The sequence below is a fragment of the Enhydra lutris genome, unplaced genomic scaffold, assembly GCF_002288905.1.
Source record: "Enhydra lutris kenyoni isolate GAN:26980312 unplaced genomic scaffold, ASM228890v2 scaffoldscaffold17, whole genome shotgun sequence".
Taxonomy (NCBI): Eukaryota; Metazoa; Chordata; class Mammalia; order Carnivora; family Mustelidae; genus Enhydra; species Enhydra lutris.
Genome location: NW_019154101.1, coordinates 37175285 through 37202386, shown reverse-complemented (window position 1 = coordinate 37202386; position 27102 = coordinate 37175285). Strand labels below are relative to the sequence as shown.

General features: G+C 38.4%; 1 long non-coding RNA gene across 2 annotated transcripts in view; it reads right to left on the bottom strand.

The window, feature by feature from the left end:
- Window positions 1-1099: 1099 nt before the first annotated feature.
- LOC111147877 overlaps window positions 1100-27102 on the bottom strand; it is a 46026-nt gene continuing 20023 nt past the window's right edge. The window contains exons 3-5 of one of the 2 annotated variants that reach the window (XR_002640654.1): window positions 11211-11267; window positions 4836-4978; window positions 1100-1129 (exon numbers count right to left, since the gene is read on the bottom strand). This is a non-coding gene — a long non-coding RNA (uncharacterized LOC111147877). Of the gene's footprint in view, window positions 1130-3981; window positions 4979-11210; window positions 11268-27102 lie in introns of those variants that run through there. The other variant, XR_002640653.1, reaches the window with a different exon arrangement.

Here is a 27102-nt window from a genome sequence, read left to right as displayed (position 1 = left end):
AGGGTCCTGGGATTGAGCCCACATCCTGCATCAGGCTTCCTGCTTCTCCCTCTCCCTCTGCCCATACCCCCTCCCCAACCTTGGGCTTGTACGCACGCTCTCTCTCAAATAAATAAATAAAATCTTAAAAAAAAAAAAAAAGAACAGTTGATAGGATCATAGATTTTTTATAAAATATTATCAGAAACAACATAAACCTCATAAGTCATTGTGTTTGTATAAAAGCTAAATACTTCAAACTCTATGTAGTCAAAAAGTCAAGTGCCGTGACTTTCACTTAAAGATGGAGATTGAAAATATCATCTAATACTCCTTCCAAAACCCCACTGAAACTACACCAAAGAGGCTTATTTAAAGACATTCCCACAAGTTGAAGATGGCAATGACAGCAACGCTTTTGAAGGATGTACATGCATGGTCAAGTGGAAATTGACTTGCAGGCCTCAAAAAGGCTTCATTCTAAGCAGCAGTGGCACTGAGGATGAATCTAGTTTCCCCTGAAACCTCAGCCTGAGACCCAGGAAACATCAGCCTGAGGCCCAGGAACTGAGAGAGGAGGGTGACAGGGAGAAGATAAAAGGGATTTGTTATAAGAAGTAGTAGTTAGATCTCTTAAGTCATTGGCCTTCCTTACACAGCTGAGCAACTTTCGGAGAAACCACAGAATCTCTGGACTGGGAAACCAAGTCAAGAGCAGGGGAGCTGTGCCCAGAACCAGGGGGATTGAGTATGCATATTCAAAGCTGACTCCCCAGGCAGAGGGGACTGCCTCCCCTCCCAGTCTCACTCCCAGAATAATGGCAGACAGGAATTTATCCTCCATACAGGAGACTAGAAGCACATTCTGAGCAGCCTAAGAAGAACATTTAAAGATGGACAATAGAGGCTCTAAGACAAACAGCTGCCCCACATCACCTGCATCACAGCTTTTTATTTGAACACCCTTAATCATGCTTGCACAGTTAAGAAATATCAGGCATCTGGGGAGTCTGGGGGATTCAGTTGGTTAAACATCCGATTCCTGATTACGGCTCAGGTCATGATCTGAGCATGGTGAGATCAAGCCCCATATCAGGCTCCACACCCTGGGATTCTCTTTCTCCCTCTTCCCCCACTTCTCTCTTCCTCCCTAAAAGAAAAAAAAAAAAAAAGAATTATCAGACATCTGAAGTTATAAGCCCTTGCATAAATGTTGGAATAAAATACGTAAACAGAGAAAGGCAACTTGAAGGAAACAATGACTAGGCTGGCAGGGAATTAAAAAGTTAACTAGTGTCTACAGAAAATAAGAGAAGTTTTCCACCAATAAAATAAGAATAGGAAACTCCAAAAAATAAAGACACAGAGAAAAACAACAACAACAAAAATGTAAACGTGGTTGCAGTAATAAAAACTCAATAGACCAGAAGATAAAGTAGAATAAATCTTGCAGAAAGAAAACAAAAAGAAAAAAATCATGAAAATTAGGAGGGAAAGCATAAGCAAATTAAAAGACCAGTCCAAGAGAAGTCCCTCAAAGAGAGACGAGGGAAAACAATTATTTCCTCAATGAAATAATTTAAGATTTCTGAAAATTTCAGGATATACATTTCTAATATGAAAGGGCTTACCCAGTGTCCAGGGACAAAAACAGACCCCCACCAAGGCACATCACAGAGATATTTTAGAACACAGGGGACAATGAGAAGATGCTGTAGGTTTTCAGAAAAGGTGAAGAGGAAAAGATCACATTCAAAGTAACAGGAATCCAAGTAATTCTGAAGGTCTCAACAGCAATACAGGAAGTTAAAAGAAAATGGAGCAACACACTCAGAATTCTGAAGGGAAATTAATTCTTAATAATATTAAATAACTTCTCAACTCAGTGTGACGGTAAAGATTTTTCAATGAAAAACTTTACCCCCACTTCACACACACACACACACACACACACACTTTTTCTAAGAGAGTTTCCAAAGAATACGCACAACCAAAACAAGAAGGTAAATCAAGAAAAAGGGAGACATGCTTTAGAGTGTAAAAGAGATCCAACACAGGAAAAAACACAAAGGAATTTTCATATTTACCCAGGCTGATGCACCAAGCATCTGGACTCATACAGGCCCACATGCTTCAGAAGAGATTAAAAAAGATAAAATTGATATAATACCCAACACATATTAATGTATCAAGAAGATATTTCAACATCTGGTAGACATGTGCACCTAGAAATAAGTGTGTACATAGAAAACTAGGCAAATGAGAAAACAAGACAATTCTTAACTGAGGGAAAACTATAAGTTGAGCAGTAAAGAGGAAGTAATCATAGTTTTCTATATGACTCAACAGTGAGTAGCCTACAGAGTCATAAAAATGTAACCCTGAACATTGAGTCAATCAAAATTACAATAAATCTCAGTCAGCAGGATGAACAGCTGAGAAGAGTTTATGACTAGGTTTGGTAAGAGTGAAAGAGACAAGATATCTAAATCCTCATCAAGGGGCGCCTGGGTGGCTCAGTGGGTTAAAGCCTCTGCCTTCAGGTCAGGTCATGATCCCAGAGTCCTGGGATCAAGCCCTGCATCGGGCTCTCTGTTCATTGGGGAGCCTGCTTCTCTCTATCTCTCTGCCTACTTGTGATCTCTATCAAATGAATAAATAAAATCTTTTAAAAAAATAAAAAAAATTTTAAAAAATTCCTCATCATGACAAGAAGTCAATAGGTATTATCTAGAGTTGAAAAAAACAAGTATTATCACAAACTTGGAACTTAGAGATACGCAGGCAATAACAGAAGTAGTGCTTTTTCCCCCTAATGCTGTGCCTTTTATCCCTGTAACTTACTCATTCCATAACTGAAACCTGTATCTTCCACTCCCCTTCATCCGTTTTGCCCACCCTCCCATCTCCCTTCCCTTCTGGAAACTATCAGTTTGTCATCTGTATCGCCTAATTCGGCTTTGTTTAGTTATTTATTTAGATTCCACTTATGAGTGTGATCATATGGAATTTGTTTTTCCCAATCGGACTTATTTCACTTAGCAAAATACCCTCTAGGCCCACCCTAATGTTGTTTCAAATGGCACAATCTCATACTTTTTTTGTGACTGTGTAATAACCTGTCATATATACACCACATTTTCCCTATCCATTTGTCTATTAACCTAAGTGTCCATCAGTAGAAGTGTCTCTATTTTTTTTTAAGATTTTATTTATTTTATTTATTTATTTGAGAAAGAGAGTGAGAGAGCACAAGCCAGCGGAGAGGCAAAGGAAGAGAGAGAGAGAAGCAGGCTTCCCGAGCAGGGAGCCCCATGCGGGGCTAAATCCCAGGACCATGGGATCATGACCCAAGCTGAGCCTAAGAAAAAGTATCTTGAAAAGATGAAGGTAGATGCCTCTGGGAAAAGAAATATGGAGAAAAAAGGTTGGAGACTATTTGTCTCTGCAAACTTGGTTTTTGGTTTTTCGGTTTTTTTTAAGATTTTTTTTTTTTTTTAATTTGACGGATACATAGCTAGAGAGGGAACATAAGCAGGGGGAGTGGGAGAGGGAGAAGAAGGCTTCCAGCTGAGCAGGGAGCCCGATGATGAGGGGCTCAATCCCAGGGTCCTGGGATCATGACCCCAGCTGAAGTGAGACGCTTAACGACTGAACCACCCAGGTGCCCAGAACTAGTTGATTCTTTACATTATATGCACATTTCACTTTAATGAAAATAACAAGCTCACAGAATTTCTAAGTTCATGCAAAATAGTACCAAGAGCAGTGGTTTTTCGTTAGACCCAGAGACCCAGATCTAAGTACAGGAGGCAGGAGATATTATGACTTTCGTGGGCCCCTCCCACTACAATATCAATATTTAAAACTATTTGCTTGGTATAACTTAAAATATCTCAAGGGTTTCTTTTTTCTTCTTAGGCAAAATTCAATTAAATTTCATAGGCTCTTTAAAAATATTGAGCCTAAGCACTATGCCTCCTAGGTAAATCCTCCCTGCAAGAAAAAGAAAGGGGGAAACACAGATTTATGTTTCCTCTGTAAGTAACAAAGTTCCTTTTTCTGGGAATCAAAAATTCTAGGTCAGAATGATGGGAAATTAAATGACTTCAGAAACAAAGTTTTATTTGCTCTGATACCAATACTGTTAGTACAAAGCCATTTTACACAATGTTTACTCTTGATTTTTCTAAACGTATTTCATAGCAATAATATCATGTTGAAATGCTTGAACCCAGCAGCTTAATGTAAACCAGTATTGAAGTTGTTGGATATATTTTCAATTTTCCATAGGGTTATTCTCAATTGAATACAATATTAAAAGACTTCTATGTCTCCAATTCTTTCTCCGTTATTATAAAGTGAACCTGACATTTGCTCTTGAGTTACAATCTTTATACAACTATATGAAGATTGTATCATACATTGTGATCAGCTTAATCATTCCCATTTCAGTTGGTTAGGTTGAGATCAATACTTTATTCCCAAAGATGAAGGTGAAAACTAAGAGAGTTGTTTTAAAAAATCTTTTCGATAATACCTCACAGTTGTGCAGCTTGATACATTTCTCTGAGTACTTTCTCTTTTCTACTTGGATGTCTATCATCTCCATTTCAGGGTATCTATAATGAAACTTCTCTTTAGTACTCTCTCCCTCTCTTGACTTCCTCAATCCATTAAATTGGTACAATTCTGGTCACTGTAACTTAATCCTAGCTTGAACCTAGTATTCCTGCCTCTCTTCCCCATCCTCAATTATCGAATGAATTAGTAAGATCTATTGACTCTTCCTTTGCATTATTCCACTCATTTGTGTGACCCATTCCCAAACCAATCACCCCTTCTCTTCTCTGTACCTGAACTTCTGTCATGGCCTCCTAATTGGCCCCACTCATCCAACCCTTCCTCCTTCAATCAATCCATCCTCTGCTTTTCCATCACAGCAACTTGCTGGCATGGTGGTCATGATGTTCAAAAGTATTTGACAGCTCACAATTGCCTGTGGGATAAAATTGGTCACTTGCGTATAGTAGCAAACAATTCTTGCTATTCTCAGACTCCTTTTCATCCATTTTTATCAAAAAGTCCTTTGTAGAGCACCCCCATGCCTTTGTCACTCTGTTGTTTTTTCTGGAATGTCATCTTGTGGCTTCTCCTTCCCCTTTATTAATGTGCCTCAAGCCCATCTTCCCGTGGAAGCTTTTCCTAAGTACTCATCCCATGTACTCATGTGTCCTCTGTATTCTTAACATTTTGTTGTCAGTACACTCATTTAAAATGTATCATATGCTGCTTTGTTATGGTTAGTTACAGCCTCTTATTTATATATCTTGTTGTCTAAATAAATTAAAAGTTCCTTGAGGTTCTAGAGTCTGTCTAATCCTCACATGGTGTTGATCACCTAGTATGTGTTCATTCTGCAATGGACTAATGATGGAAAAATATTTTTTGTTGACTATTTCCATGTAGAAAGAGGGCACTGTAAAATGTGAAGGTCCTTAACATCACTGAACTGTGGTATTTATTTTATATATTTTATATTTATAATATAAATTATATATATTATATATTTATAAATATATAAATATATACTATATATAATTTTAATCGTAATAAAATAGACATGTGAAATTTACATATTTTTATATATGTATACACACACACACATACTGAGGTTCATGTTTTATATATCCTCATATAGCTAAACTTTTAATGTACTATCTACTTAGTTTAACAAACATGAATGATTTAGAAGAAAACGTTGGTTTCAAGTTCTAGCTCTATCAGAGACAAACTAGGTAATGACTCTGGGCAAGTTAACCTTTTTTTTAAAGATTTGTTTGTTTGTTTGTTTGTTTATTGAGAGACAGAGCATGAACCCAGGGAGGAAGAGAGGGAGAAGGAGAACCAGACTAGCTGCTTAGAAGAGAGCCTGACAATAGGCATAATCCCAGAACCCCAGGGATATGACCTGAGCCAAAGTCAGATGCTTAACTGACTGAGTCACCCAGGCACCCAAAGTTCTTAACTTTTAATGCCTCCATCACCCGGTCTATAAAATGAGTAGATGGATTCACTAGATAATCTCCAAAGGCCCAGTTCTACGAGTGTAGGACTTTACATCTCTGGAGAACACACATCATCTCCAGAATTAGGGAAGAAAGTGGTCTATCTGGCTCTCTTCCCAGATTTGCAAACCAAACCATCCGAAGTGAGCATAACCTATTCCACTCCCAGCCCCGAGGATTCTAAAAACAGTTTGGGAAACTGATAGCCCCTGTGGATCTGCAGGACTGTGATCCTGCCCCATGCTGGCTGTGCCTCTTTTTCGGGAATTCCAGCCAGACTTGTGCTCAACCTGCCTCCTGTCCTAGCAGGACTCACTGGACCCAGGCTCCAGGGGAAAGGATCAACCCCTCCTTCAGGTGGGGCCTCTTAGCAAGCCCCTAGCTCCAGCGCTTCGCATGGGGGAAGGGTGGGAAAAGGAGCTTTTTCTTCCCTCAACTATAGCGTATCAGGGACAGCTCGAGGAGACAGGTCTCCTTCATTAGCTTAGCAAGATTTCTGAGCAGTTTATTAACTTCAGATTTTCAGTGGAGGGACTTTTGTCTGTTTTGCGGTTGCAAAATCCCTTAAAATACATATTTAAAAAATTTTCTCACTCTTTGGGAAAGACTACTGTTTTGATGGTTGTCCTTTGAAATTAATTATAGAAGCGGAGTTATTTCATTTGTTTGTCTTTTGTTTTGTAAAGTAATACTAGTAGGTTTTGTTTGAATTTGCAAAAATCTCTAGTTCAACTTTTGGCTGAAGTTAGTTACAATAATTACAAATCTGTTAACCAAAACAGCAATAATTTCAACAGTCTTTAAAAGTGCTAGCACCTTATAAAACCCCAAAGGCTTAATTTATACATGCAAAGCTTGGAGCAAAGGATGAGGGAAGGGGGACTGTCTTCTTAATTGTAGATCACCAGACCATCCCTGCTTTGCCAGGAGTCCTGAACAAAGGGGAAAGCCAAATGCTTTAGGACTGAGATCACCCTATTCTCAACCAATCTTTGTTTAAAAAAGAGAGAGGAAAGAAAAAAGAGAGAATTTCTTGCTGTCATCATCTTAATAAGTATTTAACTGTTGAGTGGCTAACAGATTTCTCTACGAGACTTCAGCTTATTTCTATAATGATTAAATAAAACTGAAACTAAGTCGATGAGGAAAGTTGGACCATATCAAAATTACAAGTTGGAAAGAAAAGGTCAGCAGCAAGATTAAAACACAAAAACATATGAATAAATTTTGGCTTACTTCTTGGCATTGTGCCACAATTTTTGTGAGTAACAATCCTTGTTTAATTATCACAAAATGTTATTTATTACCAGGCCACTCCTACTAGAACCTTCTCTGAGATCTAGTCCCCAGGTGGCTCAAGCCAGCTGCGCCAGAATCCCACGTATATTGCTTATCTTTCTTCGGCTAATGGTATGGTTTGTTCAGTATTAACTTGAGGGACCATTACATCAACAGTGCCAAGATCCCCAGGGTTAACTTCTTTAATTTCTAGAAGTCCTCGTTGTTCATTTTTCAGTCTTTGTGATTGATTAACTGTCTGGGGTTGGTGGGATGAATAGTGTGGTTACTCTGGCATTTCCCGGACTTGACCTCTAGCCTCTCCTGTGGTTTATCTTGAGTAGCCAAGGTTTGGATCCTGCCAAACAGAGATTCGGTGGTTATCATCATTTTTCTGGTTATGTTGGAAAAGAGGTTTTTCTGTCAGTGCCTTTGTTTCTAATACCAGTTGTGTGGTTTTGTGATTATACTGCAATTTCTTCAAAAAAAAAAAATTTCAGTACTACTATGATACTTTTTTCCAAGAGTTTCCTAACCAACACATTTTTTCAATATTAAAAGTAATACTGATTTTTTTTAATCGAGAAGATTTTCTCCTAAAAAGGAAACTCAATCCCAGTTTGTTTATCGGTTTCTCTAAAAATTAAGTTTTTCTGTCTTTAACCAACATGTTCAGCCTGCAGGCTGGGCTGGAGGTAGAGAAGGTCACAGGAGAATTCTTCCAAAGGAGAGAGTGTAAATGTTTCTATACCCCTTTGATGAGTCAGAAACAGAAAACTAGGGGCTGGGTAACAGCTCACACACTAAAGAATTCTAGAAAAGAGCGAAGCCCTCGGGCTCAATGATTTCAGAGCTATATTTCTCTCCTTGAAGTTAGCTTTTGGTAATAGATGTCAAGAGGTGGGGTGGGGGGTACAAAACAGAGATCAGGGCGACTGTATTCCTTTTTGGCCATTTTGTCCCATTGTATGATCATGTGTCTATATATAGAGAGAGGTATGATTGACATAGAAAAAAAAGCTGTACATATTTAATATATATACATGTATATACCTTGGTGAGTTTGAAGATAAGCATACACCCATGAAACTGTCACTATAAACAATATAACAAACATAATCATCACCCCTGAAAGTTCCCACCTTCCCTCTTTTTTAATAAGAAAATTCAATATACAATCTACTCTCTTACCAGTTTTTTAGGTATACAATACAGTATTGTTAATTATATACACTATGCTGTGCAGTGAATCTCTGGGACTTAGGCATCTTGTGTAACTGTAACTATTATGCCCTTTGACTAATATCTCCCCAATTCCCCCTCCCTTTGTATTATTATTTTTAGTAGGCAAATAAAGTCATCATTAACATGAAAGAGTTGAATTCTCTCCTTGTGAGGCTCCTAGTAAACATTTCTTGCAACCTTGGAACTCTTAGGTAAAAATATTCATCTACATTTATTTCATGACCATTTTAAATAATGAATTCCACATATTCTCATATAAACAGAAGCGGCAACACTCGGAGCCCACAATGTGTTTCCATTCCCAGTTCCGCTAGTCACCAGCTGTGACTTTGGGAGGATATTTAGCCTCTCAGTTCCCCCATCTATAAAATAGTGATAGTAATACGTCCTAAGAATACTCGTATGGTGTTACGAAGGACCCAGTAAATACAATACATAAATGCATTTAGTATAGTTCCAAAAGAATGGCATTCCATAAATCGTTATTATGCTTTAGATTTTTTTCAACAGAACCTGATACATAGGAAAGGTTTGAACACTTTACTTTGTTTTTATTATGAGACTGAGCTAAGGCCTTATAAAAATCTTATTTCCTTGTTAAACCTTACAAATAGGTGTGATATATATTTTGCAGATAAAGAAATTGAGGCCTAGTACTGTGGGCTGAATGTTTATGTCCTCCCAAGATTCCTATGTTAAAGCCCTAACACTGATGGGATGGAATTTGAAGGTAGAACCTTTGAACATTAATTAGATTTAGAAGAAGCAATAAACAGGAAGCCCCCATGGTGGAATTAGAGCCATTCTGAGAGGAGAGGGAGACCAGTACTCACTCTCTCTCTCTCTCTCTCTCTCTGCCATGTGAGGGTACAGCGAGAAGATGGCTGTCTACAAACTACCAAGAGACTTCTCCATAGAAACAAAACTGGCTGGCACCTTGATCTTGGACTTTCCAGACTGTAAAAAAAATAGATGTTTGTTTGGTATTGAAGTCAGCCAGTCTATGGCACCTTGTTATAGCAGGCTGAGCTGACTAAGACACTTAGCAAAGCTAAGTAAGGTCACCCAAAATCACACAGCGATAAGTAGTAGCCCCAGAATTTGGCCAAGTGTTTGAAGCCAAAGCCTGGGCTTTTTCCACAAAGTGCCACTGCCACCCAAAGTAAAAGAGACACTTCTTAGGTTTCTTCAGACAGAAAGTTCCCCTGAGCCAACCTGAATCCAGCCAGGACACTTGGCTGTGTTACTACACGTATGTTATTTGACTTTCCTGTGCCTTGCTTTCTTCACCTGTAAAATGGGGATAATCATAATACTCTATCTCACAGCATTGTTGAGAGAATTTTATGGAGACGTATGAAATGTTTAGAACAGTGGCTGGTGTGGAGGGAATTTTCTATTATTGTTATTATCACTGTTTATAACCCTGGAATCAACCCAGATCCGTCTTTGGGAGATGGGAGGAGAGAGCAACAAATGCTTTCTTCTCAGCATACATTGTGAGACTTTACCTAGGACAATACCGGTGCGTTCCTGGTGGAGTAGTAACTTTGTGGCCTCCCGAAACCATCCCTGAGGGATTTTAGAGCAGAACTGTACTGGTCACCTGTGGGAATCAGCCGCAGAGCTTTGCAAAAACAGTTCACAACCCATCCTCCCACCTCTCACCCCACTCTCACTCGCCTCCCCCCGCCAAGTCCTACCACGCGTCCTGAACAGGGAAAAAATGAGACCAAGGGAGGTTGCATGATTTCCCCAAAGTTCAGGGCTCTTCCTACTCCAAGGTGTTAACATTCACACAGAGGTGCTGTCTGACCATCGCAGGTCCATTACCAGGACAACTCTTCATCCTTCCCAGCCTAAAGAAATAGAGACTCACTAGAAACGCTGAACTAGTCTCTCAGGCCAGCAAGCCTTCTCCTGAGTACCAGGGCTGTTGGAAAGCTGAGGTAGAGGCAAGAACTGCGTGGCTGCTAGTGCTCCCGTCCCCTCCTCTGTGAGCTGGGGGGACAAACGTGGAGAAAAGGTAACTCACTTGAGCCGGCTTGTGTTCTTGGCCTGGCATAAATTCCGTAGGACTCTGCCTGTAAACATGTCATTTATCCTCTATGTGGCTTAGCCCCAGTTTGAAAATAATCCAGGTTATCCTTTTGAAAAGCATCTTATCTCTCTTTTGTGTTCTTAACCAGAGGCGACCCTCTTTTTTCTGCTGTTGTGGCTGCTGCCGACCCTGGGGTTGAGGCCGAATCCACAGATCCCGCAGAAGACCCAAGTTGCTCATTTACTTCCTCTCCCACAAGCTTAACTCTGCGTGTAGACCCACCGAATGGTTTTCGTAACAGAGATACTACTGACTTGTCAATGTAGCCTTAAAAATGAGCAGAGGCTTTCTCTGAGATCTCCCAGGTGTTTCAAGAAATCTAAGACATAAGGAGAAAACAAATCTCTTCAAGGCTCTCCTGAAACTGATTGGTAAATGTGGTCAAACAACTGCCTTAGCCATTGTTTTAAAATATAGGAACTCAGTCTCTTTTTGACGGTTGTTTCTAAGTATCTCCCAGGCCGGGATAGCTAATAAAATGGGAACAACTGGAGTCCTCAAGAGAAAACCAAGTAATTGTTATAAATACCCAGTCTTACCCATTCAGAAGCTAAGCTGGAAACATGCCAGTGGCTAAGAAGGATGCTTCAACATTCCTAAAAAAGGAAGGAAAAAAAAATAGTTACGGGGACTTGTTTCTAGTTCTTGATACAGATACTCCCTACATGGAATCATTCCTTTGTGTTTGCCAGGCGCAGAGGGCTGGAAGGCAAACCGTCATTTTTTAACCTGGTGGATTTTTCTCCTGAAGCCCAGAGGAAAAAAGAAATGTTTTCTCAGAGCGAACATCCTGTATTTCCTTTATTGTAACACTCATCAATCTTATAATTGCTTGTTCAATATCTGTCTTCCAATTAGACTTTAAATTCCATGAGAGTGACTCTGTTTTTCTTATTTGCTACTGTGTCTCTGGTTGAGAGCCCTGGCACATAGTTTGACGCTCAGTAAATATCTTTTGAACAAAATGCTGAATAAATTACACAGAAGCCATAGCCTTCCACAGGGGTGATTGGAACTAGTAAGATTTACTTTGCAGATGAAGCCACTATGTCGAGTTGAAATTGCCATTATGTCTCCAAAGGGGTAGCATATATAATGGAATCAATGAGATGAAGGGACGAATTTCTAGTTTTGAAGACAAAAGCAGGGAAGAATCTTGCAATTGCAGTGAACCTGGTGTGAGGACCTTGGTCATCACTAAGAATCAAAGAGAAGAATCCCCAACTGCACATAGATCCGGCTACCTTAAAGTATGTTTCATCTTGGCTGCTTGGGTGGCTCAGCTAGTTGAGCATCTGGCTCTCGGTCTCAGCTCAGTCTTGATCTCATGCTCATGAGTGTGGGCCCCCACACTGGGCTCCATGATGGGTGTAGAGCCTACTTAAAAAAATGTTTTTTCATTTATTTTATAGTACATTTTAGTGTTTTAGGTTCAGTTTGTTTTAACAAATATTTTTGGTTTTAGATTTATCTAAAGGTTTTAGATTTATTTAAAGGCAATAGTGTGAGAAAGTAGTTATATGAGTGGTTTAAACTGCATAAGTTCTACAACCCAATGACCATCTTAAAGCCATCTGGGGCACATTGCTGGTTTTGTTATTGATAAATAAAAATCTTGAAAAATAAACTTTTGGGAGAGGCTGGATGGCTCAATCAGTTAAACTAAGCATCTGCCTTCAGCTCAGATCATGATCTCAGAGTCTTGGGTTTGAGCCCCATATTGGGCTCCCTGCACAGCAGGGAGCTTGCTTCTCCCTCTCTCTCTGACCATACCCCCACTAATGCTCTCTCTCTCTCTTGCTCTCTTTCTGTAAGTAAAGAAATAAAGTTATTTTTAAAAAAATAAAAATAAAAAAATAGACTTCTAAGTTAAACATATGAAGTGTGCAATAGTGTCATAAATGCTATATGCTTTAAAAAACTGAGAAAACAACATCATCTCATTGACACAACTTCTTTTGATGGAATGACTGTCTATCTGAAGATATCATGATGAAATCCTACACGAAAAATAGTTTAGAGTGTATCTCTGTTGAACTTCAGTTCTTGTACGTACTATCTCTTCTGAAGAAAACGGAGAGAAATAGACTCAGAATTGTAACAGGAGATCAGAATCAAAATTTGGAAAGCCAGGAAAATGTAAAGGAGACAAATATACTGACTTTTTAATTAAGGAATTTTGAATAGACAACACTTAAGAAAAAGTCACTTGTAGTTGGGCACCTAGGTGGCTCAGTTGGTTAAGAGTCTGCTCTTGGCTCAGACCATGATCCCAGAGTCCTGGGATGAGTCCCACATCAGGCTCTCCCTCTCTTCTTTACCCTGCTTGTGCTCTCTCTTGCTCACTCTCTCTCTCAAGTAAACAAATAAAATCTTTTTAAAAAAATCACTTGTAGGGGCCCCTGGGTGGCTCAGAGGGTTAAAGCCTCTGCCTTTGGCTCAGGTCATGATCCCGGGGTCCTGGGATCGAGCCCCACATCAGGCTCTCTCCTTGGCGGGGAGCCTGCTTCCTCCTCTCTCTCTCTGCCTGCCTCTCTGCCTACTTGTGATCTCTCTCTGTCGAAAAAATAAATAAAATATTAACAAAATAATTAAAAAATAAAAAAAATTTAAAAATCACTTGTAGTAATGTATACTTACAAATTTAAATATGATTTGATTTAGAAAATCTGCAATTTGGCAGCTTTTTGAGGTATAATAACATACAATGAACAGCACATATGTGAAGTGTACCATTTGATGAGTTTTGATGTATATTTATATTTGTGAAACCATATCACCACAATCAAGTAAACCTATTAGCCTCAAAAGTTTCCTCATGACCCTTTATAATCCCTTCTTCCTGTTTCTTCCCCTAAGCAAACTGATTCTCTCTCTCTCTTTCTTTCTTTCTTTCTCTCTTCCTAGGTAAGCTCTACGTGGAGCTTGAACTCACAACTATGAGATCAAGAGTTGCATGCTCTACTGACCGAGCCAGCCACGCACCCAATCTTTCTTTCTTTTTTTAATTAAAAAATGTTTAACTGTGATTTTTAAAATAACATAAAATTTATTATCTTAAGGATATAACAAAGATTAAAGCAGAAATTATTGAAATTGAGAATAGAAAAAAATCAACAAAGCTAAGAATTGCTTTTTGAAAAGATCAACAAAATTGAGAGTCCCTTAGATTCACTAAGAAAAAAAGAGAAAAAAAAACTCAACTAATATCAGAAATGAAAGAGGGGACATTTCAACCAATGTTACAGAAATAAAAAGGACTATAAGACACTACTATGAACAATTATATGCCAACAAATTGGGTAACTTAAAAGAAATATAAAAATTCCTAAAGCAGACAACCTACGGAGACTGAATCATGTAGAAAAAGAAAGTCTGAACAGACCACAACTCCTAACAAGATTGCATCAGTAAACAAAAACCTCCCAACAGATTCCCCTGGTTCATAGATGTCTGGCCTAGAGCATCAGGAAAAGACTAAAGATTAGACTGTAAGAAAATACAGAAGCCATGTTTCAGAGACACAAATTACAGGTAGTCATCAGTGTAAGACATGAGTCTCACATAGCTAGCAGTTTGGTTCTCAAAAGATCTCTAAATTGTATGCAGTTACTTGGGAAGGTGGGTCAGGACTCTGAAAAGGGGTCTTGAATTGATGTGGAAGGGAAAGTAGGTTCAGGTGAATGCACGGATAAAAATAATTTCAAGTGACAGGCAATGATCATCATAGCAGGTAATATACTTCCGGGTGACCAGACAAAAGAAAAGGCATAGAATGGATTGATTCTTCTTCTTTGGCCATTGTTTGATAGCCTCATTCCCAAATCATGTATAGTCTCTCTAGTTTCAAAGGACAAGGATTAAAATATATATACCTCCCAACAAAGAAAAGTCCAAGACCGGATGGTGTCACTGGAAAATTCTACCAAATATTTAAGAAAGAATTAACTCCAATCCTTCCCAAACTCTTGCAAAACGTTGAAGGGGGAATATATCCAAATTCATTCTCTGAGTATTACACTGATACCAAAGCCAGATAAAGACAGTGTAAGACAACTCCAGATCAATATCCCCAATGAATACTATGTAGAAATCCTCAACAAAATACTAGTAAACTGAATTCAATAGCACCTTAAAAGGATTATACACCATGACCAAGTAGAATTTATTCCTGGATGGTTCAATATCTGACCAATAAACATAAGAAAAAATGCTCAATATCGCCAATCATCAGAGAAATGCAAAATCAAATCTACAATGAGATATCACTATATACTCATTAGGATGGCTACTATAAGAAGAAAGAAAGGAAGAAAGGAAGAAAGGAAAAAAGGAAAGAAGGAAGAGAGGGAGGAAGGGAGGGAGGAAGGAAGGCAGGCAGACAAAAAGTGTTGACAGGGATATAGAGAAGTTGGAGCATTGTTGGTGGTATTTTTAAACGGTGCAACCACCTTGGAAAATAGTATGGCAGTTCCTTATACTATTTCATTTCATTTCAGAGAGAGAGCACAAACAAGGGGAGGGGCAGAGAGAAAAGCTTAGCAGGAAGCCTGATGTGGGACTGGATCCCAGGATCCCAGGATCATGACCTGAGCCAAAGGCAGACGCAGATGCTTAACCAACTGAGCCACCCAGGCGTCCCTCTTATACTATTTTAGTTATTCATTTAATTAATTACCTTAAATTCATTTAATTAATTACCTTAAATTAATTACTAATTTAATTAGTCATTTTATTTTAATTTAAGTAGAACTACCATATGATTTAACAAACCCACTTCCAGATATATATCTCAACAAAATGAAAGCGTGGTCTAGGAGATGTTTGTACATCCATGCTCATAGTGGTGCTATTCGTGATAGCCAGAGGGGAAAAATACAAATGTCCATTGGCAGACAAATGGATAAACAAAATGTGGTCTACACATATGAAGGAATATTATACCATCTTAAAAAAGAAAGAAATCTTATCACAAGCTACAACGTGGATGAATCTTGAGGATGTCATGCTAACTGAAATTATCCAGTCACAAAAGGACAAATATTGTATGATTTCACTTATAAGTGTTATATAAAGTAGTCAGATTCAGAGACAGAAAATGGAATGCTGGTTGGCAGGGGCGAGGTGAGGGGGTATTGTTTAAAGGGGATAGTGTTTCCGTTCTGCAAAAAGAAAAAGTTCTGAGGATGTTTCCTAGCAACATTACATACAATATTTCACAACAATGCAAATATACTTAACACCACTTAACTGTACCCTTAAAAATAGTGAAAATGGTAAATCCTATGTTTTTTTTTAACCACAGTAAAATAAATTCTATAAATACATAAATAAAACTGACCATACCAAGCACTGACAAGAATGGGGAGGGACTGGAATTCTCATACATGGCTAGTGGGAATATCAAATGGTATAACTCCTTTCGAAAGTTTCTTCAACTCCTTTGGCAATTTCTTACAAACTAAACATGCCCCTGTTCCACTCTAGGAATTTACCCAAGGGAAATTAAAGCATAAGTTTATACAAAGACGTGTGTAAGAATGTTCATAGTAGGGGCTCCTGGGTGGCTCAGTGGGTTAAACCCTCTGTCTTTGGCTTGGGTCATAATCCCAGGATCATGGTATCAAGCCCCACATCCCCCACATCGGGCTCTCTGCTCAGCAGGGAGCCTCCTTCCCTTCCTCTCTCACTTCCTGCCTCTCTGCCTACTTGTGATCTCTGTCTGTCAAATAAATAAATAAAAATCTTTAAAAAAAAAGAATGTTCATAGTAGCTTTATTTGTAATAATTAAAAGCTAGTAACAATCCAAATATGTATACAGTGAATAATCAAATTGCGTATATCCATACAATGAAATACTACTTATAAAATAGGTATACAATTTAGATATCATTTGAGTTTCTATTATGTATCAAGCACTATGTCTAATGCTTTAAACATGTAATCACAATTCTATGAGGTAAGAATCATCGGCCTTATTTTATAGATGATGAAATGGAGTCTTAGAAAAGTTTGTAGCACAGGGTTACATAGCCAAGCTATGCCAAAGCCAGGACTTAAACTTAGGTCTGGAGAACTATCAAAGATGGAATGCTTAGTCACCACACTGAATTTGTTAAATTCAGCAGGAGTAACACACTGATTAGCTGACAGTAAACACCTCAACTGAAGAATTCTTTAGGAGAAGAAAAAAAAAAGCTCTCTCTGGCTGCTCACCATGGTGTTAACTGATATATTGTACAACGGTTCAGAATGTGGGCTTTCAGTGTAAACAGCCTATGTGTGAATTCCCATGGCTACCATTTCCTAGTTGTGTGAGCTATTTCATCTCTCTGTTCCCTTAGCTTTAGGGTGGAGATAATAGAGTCTACCTCATTCCCTGCTTGTACTTAAAACAGTTCCTGGCATATCGTAAAAAACTACCCATCTTTATTTAACTTCTTCAGCGAAACTGAATGCTTCCTATCTCTATCAAGAGGGTTAAAATACATTCAAAAAAGAAAAAACAAACAAACAAAAAACCCCCATTTCATTCAGCTTAAGGTATTAAAAGTGATTCTGTGTAACGCCCCAGGCTAGGCCCTGCTGTGAAGCAAAGCTGAGTCAGCGGAGAGTCCCTCCCCTCAGGAATTCTGCAGTCTCTTAAGCCAAATGCTACACTTGGCCTCTTCAATATTCTTCACATTTACATGCCCCTTCACTTTGTGCTTGGTTGAACTTTACATTTAAATTTTTGACTTTGCAACATTCTATTTTGCACTATGATGTACTGTGTAGAGATCATTTCCCATTTAGGGCTTCCTAAATTACCAGCCCAACTTCTTTCTGGATGGGAATAGTTCTTGGTATTAATATTTCATTTCCTTTTACTGCTGAAACTTAGTGAAACTCACTAAGCTAAACCCATTTGGAAATAAAATTTAAGCATTTTAAGCACCATCAAACATAACTTGTAGGGACTGTAATGTTATCCACAGAAATTGCCTCACCCCTTTCATGAGAGGCGGAAGGAATCACAGGTGAGAGTAGCTTCAAGTAGACCAGGTTTTTGGTACGAAATAGATGACCTCTTTGACTTATGTGAAAAGCTAATATTGATGTCAGATTGACAGAATCTTTCAAAGACCAAAGCTAAAACCAGGTTCCATGTTAGCACAATACAATGTGTTTAAATCACGTGACCCCTCCGTAATGTTGGTTTTAGGACAGGACAACTAGAACAACTACATCAGGTTGCCTGGCTTAGGGAACAGCATTGTGATAGATGCTAGGTGATAAAATTACATTGTGGGTTGAGCTGTGTCCCCTAAAAGTTCATATATTGAAGTCTGAGTCCCCACCTCAAAATCTGACCTTATTTGAAAGTGGGATTGTTGCATGTGTGATTAGTTAAGTTAAATCAAGGTCAGTAGGAGGGCCCCTAATCCAGCATGACTGGTGTTCTAATAAAAAGGGGAAATTTGGGCACAGAGATTCATACATAGGGAGAACACAATGTGCAGATTTGTTGGAATTATGCTTCCATAAGCCAAGGATCTACTGTAAGCTAGGAGAAAGACGCAGATCAAATACTTTCCAGGCACCTTCAGAGACAGTATGGTCCTATTAACCCCTTCATCTCAGACTTCTAGGCTCCAGAGCTGTTAGACAATAATTTCCATTGTTTAAGCCATTGATACTCTGTTATAGCATCTTATTAAAATAATATAATTTGGGAGGGGAATTCTGTTCTCTTCTCTTTTTTTCTTTGTGTTTCATAAATGTTAGAGCTTTTCTGCAAGTCAATTTTATTGTTTGTTTTAATTGAAGGATATAAATATAAAGCAGTCACTTCTCCCATGTTGCCTAAGATTTGCTATAGGAGATAGGACTGATCAACTGGGAGGGCATATTTGAATCTCAGCTCGGTCACTCATTTGTTCTGAGACTTCGGGCAAGTTACTTAGGCTCTCCCAAGTTTTGGTTTCTTTCTTTATGACATGGAGATAATAAGATCACTTGCCAGTGTTGTTGAATAATTGAGATAATGTATGTAAATTAATAGTGTGCTTTCACAAAATGCACCCATTTTTATTACAAAACAACTACAATTTAAGGCAGAAAGATCAAGACAAGATCAGAGATGTAGCAGGTGCTTCAGTGGCTCAGAGGGGGTGAGATCTCACATATGGCTGCGGAACCTGGATGAGGGTGGTGGCATTTAGGTTGGTTTTAATTGACAGATGGGATTGGTGAGAAGGCATTCATGGTGAAAGAAACAGCATGAACACAGGCAATGTGTCCCCCAAACACAGGCACATTCAGCAAGTAGTATGGTTTAGATTGGAGGGTCGGATATGAATTTTAGATTAGCTCTCTTCCTTAGAAAACACCCTTCACAACCTTGACTTAAATGGTTTCCTATCTCGGCTTTACCCCTTTGCATTGTCTCACCATACTGATTTCCTTTTTAGCTTGTGTTGCAAACTTCAATTCTCCTATTTATTTATCTGTTTATTTATCTATTTGTCTGTAAAAGCAGAGTCTATCTCTCTTATTCAGATCCATATCCTAATGAGAGGCTCAACAAATATATGCGGGAAGAAAGGGTGGGGCAGCGGGGAGAGAAAGACACAGATTGAAAGGGTGGGAGGAAAATGAATGAATGAAGCAGTAGAGGAGTCCTAGTAGATCAGGTGAAGAGGTAGTCTGGAACCAGAGCATGAAGTGGCTCTTGAAAGGGCAGACTGAAGATCCCAATGCAGACGTCTGAATCAATCAATCATCTATCTATCTATCTATCTATCTTTTAATTTATATATACACACGTATATATAGAGAGAGATATAGATATATGTATAGATATCTATATTTTTTAAGTCCCAAGACCATGAGATCAAGACCCCAGCTGAGATCAAGGGTTGGACACTTAACAGACTGAGCCACCCAGGCGCCCCTCTGAATCAATATTCTTTCTTTTTTTTTTTTTTTTTCAAAGATTTTGTTTATTTATCTGACAGGCAGAGATCACAAGTAGGCAGAGAGGCAGGCAGAGAGAGAAGAGGAAGCAGGCTCCCTGCTAAGCAGAGAGCCCGATGCGAGGCTTGATCCCAGGGCCCTGGGATCATGACCCGAGCCGAAGGCAGAGGCTTTAACCCACTGAGCCACCCAGGCGCTACTGAATCAATATTCTTAAAGGAAAGATTTAGTATTCTGTATATCTAACATCCACCTCTGGTGGGTCTTGTCTTCAGGCAAATTTGGGAAATACTTTAGACCAATGGTTCTCAAAATATGCTGCATCCAGGACTTCGTCCAAAAGGCAACTTCTCAGTCCCCAGTATAGACCTACTGATTCAGAACCTTGAAAGAATCTGTATTTTAACAAAGTCCCAAGATAATTGAAAAGCACTTAGAATTAAAATCCTGCCTCTTACTATAACATTTAGTCTTAATGTGTTTGGGCTGCTACAACAAATATACCATAGCCTGGGTGGCTTAAACAATATGCACGTATTTCTTGCAGTTTTGGAATCTGGAAAGGCCCAGATCAAGGTGCTAACATACTGGGTATCTGGTTCACAGACAGTTGTCTTCTCGCTGTGTCTTCACATGGCAGAAGGGGAAAGGGAGCTCTCTGGGCCTTCTTCTTGTTTTTTTTTAAAGGACATGAATCCCATTCGTGACCTACTTAGCTCCCGAAAACTCTACTTCCAAATACCATATCTGGGATTGAAGTTAAAACTTTGTCAGGGATTTCTGCTATAAGTATCCTTGCTGTAAATATCTTCGCTGCAAGCATTTTCACTGCATAACTAATTGTCCTTAAGGCAATTTTGCTGTAAATGATTAAAAAAAAAATAACTTGTTGATAGTTTGTTTTCCTTTTTTCATTAATGCTGGGATATATTATAGATATATTTTTACATATTGTAGATATATTACATAAATTTTTATATTGTAGATATATTACATAAATCTTAGCCTTCATTATAGTCTATACACGGAGTTTTAATCCTCATTCCCCATGGAATTTTGGAACATCTATAAATGGAGATGTAACAATATCCTAAAAACAAGTAACAACGTGAAAAGCTTTCACAGCTCAATACAAAGCACATCTACAAATATGCATCCTAGTATTTAGAAACTGATACCTCTCTTAATGAAGGAAGAAATTTTAGTGAAAAAAGATAAAGGATGATGTTGAACAAGGAGACAAGTCAAAAGAAAAAAAAATGCTATGAATGAAAGATTTTTTGGTTTGGGTTTTTTTTTTTTTTAATTAAAGATTTTGAAGACAAATACTTAGGTACAATTCACAAAATAAAATCAGTTATTTGGACAATATTGCCATGAACCTATGCTACATATTTTGGATATATTCCAATCTTTTGCATTTTGCAGTCCATTCTTTTAAGTTTTGTCATTCATTTTTCATGTTTCATTATATCCTTTTTAATGAATGTCCCTCTTATTTTTTGTGATTTTTGTCTTTTATGGCAAACTTGCGTGACAACCAATTAGTTACGCAGCAAAAACATTTGTGACAAAGATGCTTACAGCAAAACTACCCAGAAACAGTCTCAACTCATGAATTTTAGATGACACAAACACTCAGTCTATGGAACATTCTTTAATGTCCACTCACTGCTTTGCTTAGTCCAGGTCTGAGTAAAGAATTGGACTAAATGTACTTTGGAGTGATGGGAGTCTTACAGAAATCAGAAATATAAATATTCCCACTCTATTTGGTGCCTATAGATAGATCTCAGCCTCAACTATGAGAGTCCCTTAAAATTGCAACACACAAGTAGCCTGTTAAACAGCAGTTATTCTGGGACATTCGAGTCTGAAGCCAAAAATGATCTCCTACCCGGACTCAAAGAACTCAAAAGGAAAACACTAGTGACAGTAAATCACCGTAATTAGAAAAAAAGACAATGCAGGAAAAAACAGAAATTAAACTCAAAGAAATAATCTGTCCCCCATTTAGAAAAATCCTCAAGTCTATTTGTGAGGAAATACTAAAAGGGTAGGGAACAGACCAAAATCCTTTCATGAATCATAGAATCTTAAACTGGTATCAGATGTTCTCCAGCCCCAGAAAGCCATAGCAACATTTCAAATTCTTCCAAATAAGGTAGCCCCAGCCAAAAGCTAAGCTCTTAAAGACAGTGACTTCCTCTTACCTGATTGTCTATTCGGGGTAGAATGAACCGATTGTTGTGAGAACTAAAGTGCATTTATACATGTAAGACCAGAAGGATTGTGGAGGTTTCTTTAAACACATACACATACACACACACACACACACACACACACACACCATTTTTACTGAGTCAGACTTTCCAGTGTATCAGTTGGAGAAAAGGGTAGTATAAATCCAAGAGGAGTTGTCTGTGGTTTCATTTGATGGTCATGAAGCTAGAGGGGATATGTTTTCCCATTGTAACATAGCAACTTGATTTTAGGGTTTCTCCTCTGTCATGTGCACGAAGGGAGATGCCAAGTATCTCACAAGAGAATTTTCCAGAAGGTGTAGAGATGATTTTTACCCAGGCTATGAGCTCTCAGACATATATGTAAAAACTAACTACTTCAAGCTGAATTCTTGGATTCCAGAAACTTGAAGAGTAAATAGTATAGAATTATAGACTCTTGGCAAGAACTCTTATTAGAATGCTCACTACAAGAGTTACTTGTGTGTCCATATATTCATGTCCTCCACACCAGTGGTGGGGGTGGTGGGCTGCCTGGGCCAAAGTCAGCTCCCCTGGGCTAGTCATTTCAGGTGGTGAATAGCTGACTTAGTTTACCCCAGTGTACCACATAATATTGTTCTGTGTGACGAGTTGTGAAAAGACTGGGAAGCTCTGGTGTGAATTACACCCAGGCTATAGGCTTTCCAACAATATGAATAGATGAGTGATTTTAGGTGGCATGCCATTAAAAACACTGAATTGCTTAGTGAGAAAAAAAAAAAAACTTTCCTATTCAATTCTTGTTTAATCCTTCTGTCTAGAGAGAGAGAAATGATCAGTTTGGTGTTATATCTTCAACTATTAATTTTCCTTTTAACAAAGACAGCCCAGATCACAGACAAACAGAGCTTTGGCCATGCAAACTCTAATTAGGATTTAATAACATCAGTTTGTTCTATTACATTTTTGGGGGGCCACTGATTTTTTTAAATTTATTGAAGTGATTTCAAGTTTCATTCTAAAATAAACTTATTTAGATAAGAATAAAGAGTTGATGCAAGGAAAATACTAATAAAAGATGATACAAGTTGTACCTTTCCCATATGGCAAAAATTGTAAAGATGATATTCAAATGACTAAAGTTCTAAAAAACATCATCCATTGGGTCACTTGAATTCACTCTACAATATCTCTGATAAATCATTTAAAACCCTCTGGACATAGCAAACATTGTCAGTGTAATTCATTCCCTTTATAGATACATAAAGTTGTTAAAATTTTAACACTATTAGTTAAAATATGTTTCCCAGCAACTTCCTATCAATAATTCTAATTAAATATTTGGAGATAATCTCTTTCTTTAGTTTCCTCCCTCATACTGTTACTCTCTGTCTTCTCCTGTGACACATACCCACCAGACCTTCTTTCTTTAAGTCAAACTCTTCTATTTCTTTCCCTCTGATACAGTTCTGGTCACACTCACTGCCCTGGCAATTCTTCTCTGGGTTTATTCTAAATTAACAGTGTCTCTCTTAAACTGAATCAATAACAAGTATTTTGGTTGCATATAGGAAAAACAAAACAAAACAAAAACAAAAACAAACAAACAAAAAAACACAAAGAAACCAAAAACCCAGTTAGCTTAGGTAGAAAGGAGACCTTATGGTCTCACTTAATTAAAAACTCCAGAATAAGTTTCATTCAAGGCATAGTTTTAAACAGAGGCTCACAGAAGATGGCCGGAATCAAGATTCACCATCCCTCTCATTTCACAGCTCCATTTCTCTCAGAAAGAAATCCAGGGAGACTTCCCTCAGAAGAGCAACATGATTAAAAAATACAGCTTTAACTTTTTGCAGTCTCAAGTCTAGTAGAGCTGAGTGGGAATCTTCAGAAATCCAGAGCAAGTCTCATTGTATACTAGCAGTTCTGAATGTGTCACATGTTTTCTTCTAAGCTAAACACTGTTACCAAAAGAGTTTGATATGCTGCTCCCTCAGGAGTAAGAAATAAAGAAAACTTTCCTGGAAGTGCATGGTCTTAGGTGAGGAAAAGTTGATGTCTCAGAAGGAAAACAAATTGTATTTACTGGAAAAACTCATATTGTGTGTCCAGATATGAATTCAGTTCCCTGGGTAAAGTCAAACCAGTGAAAACAGTTGGACAATTGCCTCCTTTATTATGAACTTCATGTGTCAATATAGGAGTGAGTGAGAGAGTGTTCTCCATTCTAAAACTCTATCGGGGGCTTTTATTTCCCAGTCCTCTCTGTGCCGGTGACCTATGCATGGTGGGAGAAATAGAAAGCATGACATCAATATAAGACAGTGTTCTTTCATTTCCAGACCAAAGCATGTAATTAACAAGAGCTGGTGAGAAGAACATGAAGAAAGAGAAGGAGGAGGAGGTGGAGGAGAGGAAGGAGGAGAATGTTCTAGTACCTGGATACCCTGAGAGCAACCAAGTGTGGGCAATGACAGCCAGAGAGGTGGGAGAAAACCATACCAAGTGGTGACTATAACTCAAAAAGCAGAGTAGAATTGCCAAGAAGAAGAACAAATTTCCCAATTTCAAAACTCATTTAGAATCAAGACACCAGGGGCGCCTGGGTGGCTCAGTGGTTTAAGCTGCTGCCTTCAGCTCGGGTCGTGGTCTCGGGGTCCTGGGATCGAGTCCCGCGTCGGGCTCTCTGCTCAGCGGGGAGCCTGCTTCCCTCCCTCTTTCTGCCTGCCTCTCTGTCTACTTGTGATCTCTCTCTGTCAAATAAATAAATAAAATCTTTAAAAAAAAAAAAAAAGAATCAAGACACCATAATATTGATATGAAAAACATAAATTAATGGAACAGAATTTAGAGTTTGGAAATATTTATGGTCAATTGATTTTTGGAAAAGGGTCAAGAAAATTCAATGAGAATTGTCTTGCAACAAACAGTGCTGGAGTAATTAGATATTCACATGCAGAAAGATAAATTTAGATCCTTACCTCACGTCATACACACAAAAATAATTCAAAAAAGACCATAAAGCAAGTTGTAAAGGATGCTAAATTAGACTGCATCAAAATTAAAACCTTTTGTATTTCAAAAGACACCATTAAGAAAACGAAGGGATAAGTTGTAGAAAGAGAATGTTTGCAAATCATATATCTAATAAAAGACTAGTATCTAGAATATATGAAGAATTCTTTTAAATCAATAAGGGGATGCCTGAGTGGCTCAGTGGGTTAAGCCTCTGCCTTCGGCTTGGGTCGTGATCAAGTTATGACGGTTCTGGGATCAAGCCCAGAGTTGGGCTCTCTGCTCCGCGGGGAGCCTGCTTCCCTCTCTCTCTTCCTGCCTCTCTGCCTGCTTGTGCTCTCTCTCAAATAAAAAAAAAAAAATTAAATCAATAATAAGAAGACAAACAACTGGATTTTAAATAGAGACAGAAGGTTTGATGAACATTTCCCCAAAGAAGATATACAAATGGCTAATAAACACATGAAAAGATATGTAACATAATTAGATATTAGGAAAACGCAAATTAATAGCACAGAGAGATACTGCTTTTTAACCACTTAGAATGGCTACTTTCAAAAAGTCAGACAATACCAAGTGTTGGCAATGATGTGAACACGCTGGAAACTTTATACCTTGTTGGTGGGATTTCCAAATGGCACGACCACTCTAGAAAAAAATGTGACAGTCTCTTAAAAGACTAAACATAAATTTACCATATAGTGTAGCAATTTCACTTCTAGGTATCTACCCAAGAGAAATGAAAACTTATGTCCATACAAAGACTCGCACGTAAATGCTCACAGCGTCATTATCCATAATAACCAAAGAGTGGAAACCATTCAAACTTGCACCAAGCAGTGAGTGGTTAAGTAAATGTGGCATAGCCACAAAACGGAAATCTATGATGCAATAAAAAGGAATGAATTGTAAATATAAGTTGCAACATGGATGAGCCCCAAAACTGTTATGGTAAGTAACAGATCACATGATTCTGCCTCTATGAAATGTCCAGAAAGGCAAATCTGTAGATTTAGAATATAGATTCGTGGTTGTTGGAACTGGAGGGAGGAATGGAGGGTGGAATGGAGATTGTCCGCAAATCAATCTGCACTGACGGAAATGGACTGGGATACAACTCCATGTATTTTCGAATGACACTGAATTGTACACTTAAAATAGGTGGATTTTATATGCAAGTAATCTCTCAGTTATCTCTCTATTTATTAGAGGAACCGATAAACACATAAATAAATAAAACAGAATATTCACAGCAACCCAGAAACAAACTTTGTAAGAGAAGATATGTCCCAACGAAGTGGTGGAATTAGGAATGATGTTTATATTTTTGTGTATTTTCCAGTTAAAATGTGTTTTTAAATCAGGAGAAAATTCGGAAAATTGTACTCTGAGAGTGAAACATAAAATCGCTCCATGATGGGCCAGCGGAGAGCGAAGTAAAGTCACCTTGATAAAGAGACAAAATGGCTCTCAGGCCTGCGAGATTTGGCAGTGACCTGATTACAGTTAATAACACATCTAAAGAAAGATGAATCAATCAGCAGAGAGCGCTGATCAATAAAGAATGCAAAGCAAAGGGGCAGTTGCACAGGCAAGCTTTGCAGGGCCTGACCAATGCCCCGCAGGAAGGTGGAAGGCTAGGCAGCGTGGGCGTGCCCTACCCACGGTGGAGATGGATGCCCTCCATCTCACAGGGGTTTCAGAGTATCAGACATTCTAAGGGCGGTCTGACAGATTTGTCTTCTTTTAACTGCATGCTCACCCCATTACACTTTTATACATTTTTTTCTAAGTGATTCTGTGTTTAGAGTAAGCCCATTCTTATTGATATATTATGAATTCACACACATTTGGGTTATACACTTGAGACTCCCGACGTTTACTTCAGTGTAAGTCAGCTTGTCCGAGCAAGATGAAAATGATGCTCCTGGAAAGCTGAGAAAGACTCTGGACAGTGGCAGGTTATTGAGGACGAATGCTGCCTCTTGGAAGTCAGTCAACTGACCTTGCTGGGTGACATCCCACCCTTGACAAGAGCTTCCCATTCAGCCTACCATATCAAGAAATGCAAGACACAAGATTTATTCAAATTATTGTATGTTCAGCATATTTTTTTAAGAAGCCACTTATGGGAAGAATTTAAATTATTTAAATCTTATACTTACTGACTCCAGATCCATCCAGCCATAGCAACTATAATTCCAGCACTAGCTGTTTCAGTTCAGCTTA